Here is a 1,495-nt window from a genome sequence, read left to right on the forward strand (position 1 = left end):
ACACACACACACACACTTCAAATCCAGCCAGGGCAATTTAGCAACTGAGCAAAAACCTTGCCTCAAAATAAAAAATAAAAGCTCAGTGGAAAGGCTCTGTGAGCAATCTCTAGTACTTTGTTAATAGTCTCCGTTATGATTTATCTCTACCTCCCCTCATGCGCTCAGAGGTGGGGCTCTGGGGAGCTGATTGGATCAGGGGCGTGTACTCACGGGTCCATCAGTCCAGGAGTTGATAGCTGAGCGCGCTGTCAGCAGCAGGTCTTGGTCCCAGAGGCTGGGTGCCTGCGGGCCAGGCTTGGCAGGGTCCACTCCCATCCCTGCTCCTCCCTTCAGTCTCTGCTTCCTGCCTTCCTCCGCCTTGTTTTTCTTCTTTGGAGCTGGCTGAGCCTGGACTCAAACAAGAGCCAAAATAAATGTCTCTTCCTTGGGGTGATGGGTGTTGGGCGTCGTGTGGCCATGAGGAGGCACGTGACTAAGACCGTCTCTTATCTCCCTAAGAACTTGCTTCACAGACCTACTTTTCTCTTTTATTCCAATGAGGAGTCCCACAGCTTTCTCTATGAAATTTAATTTTTTTTCTCATTTGAATCCCCCAAACAACCCATGACTCCCCAATTAGTTACAGCTTTTGCTTTTGAAACATTCATTTATTCCTCAAATTTATTTATTCCTCAACCTGCATAAAGTGGCAGCTTAGTGTCACTTAGTTCCAAATCTACTCTTCTTGGCCCGGCTTTCTGAAATCACCTGGACCCTGTAAACATTTCTTCTCCCCGCCACCTCAGCAAGGTCAGGCCTTGGGCTGACAGGAACTCTGCCGAGGCAGGGCAGGGCTCCTGTGTTAGCTGAGGGCATCTTTCTTCTCCACGCTAAAGTGCAGCTTCCAGCAAGTGCTGCTGCCACCCTGGTTGGTAGCCTCTGAACGGGCAGCCAAGTCTGTGGTACACTGGGGAACCTCAGTACGCGGGGGCCGCAGACATATTCTCTCCAGATAGGTCTCAGTGTTGGTGGGGACGGGAGAGACACGGAGCCTCACAACTTTTTCTTTTGGTACCAGGAATCGAACTCAGGCCCTTGTGCTTGCCGGGCAGGCGCTGTACCCGCTGAGCTACATCCCAGCCCACTTTTTCTTTTCTTGAGTGCTCTCCGTCCACCTCAGAGCAGCTGCTCCTGTTTTGTTTGCCACTTCTACACTTTCCATTCTTATTTTCTTTGAGCTCTCTTTCACCGTTTTAGTAAACACTAAAGATGGTTATTTTTATTTTGGTTTTTTTTTTTTTTTCAGACAGGGTCTCGCTATGTAGCCCAGGCTGGCCTCAAACTCACAGCAACCTTCCTGCCTCAGCCTCCCAAGTGCGGGGATTACAGGTGTGCACCACTATGCCTGCTTCAGTGATGATTAATTTTATATGTCAACTTGGAGGGTTTTTTTTTTTTTTTTTTTTCTGTGAGGTAAACATTAAAATCTGCGAACTGGGGGCTGGGGATTTAG

The 1,495-nt window shown here is 48.7% G+C and overlaps 1 long non-coding RNA gene across 1 annotated transcript in view; it reads right to left on the reverse strand.

Moving 5' to 3' along the window:
• LOC102023550 overlaps window positions 1-1,495 on the reverse strand; it is a 74,234-nt gene that overhangs the window by 56,852 nt on the left and 15,887 nt on the right. The window contains exon 2 of the long non-coding RNA XR_001236053.1: window positions 214-390. This is a non-coding gene — a long non-coding RNA (uncharacterized LOC102023550). The remainder of the gene's footprint in view (window positions 1-213; window positions 391-1,495) is intronic.

Source organism: Chinchilla lanigera, unplaced genomic scaffold (assembly GCF_000276665.1).
Source record: "Chinchilla lanigera isolate Chin_1 unplaced genomic scaffold, ChiLan1.0 scaffold00051, whole genome shotgun sequence".
NCBI lineage: Eukaryota > Metazoa > Chordata > Mammalia > Rodentia > Chinchillidae > Chinchilla > Chinchilla lanigera.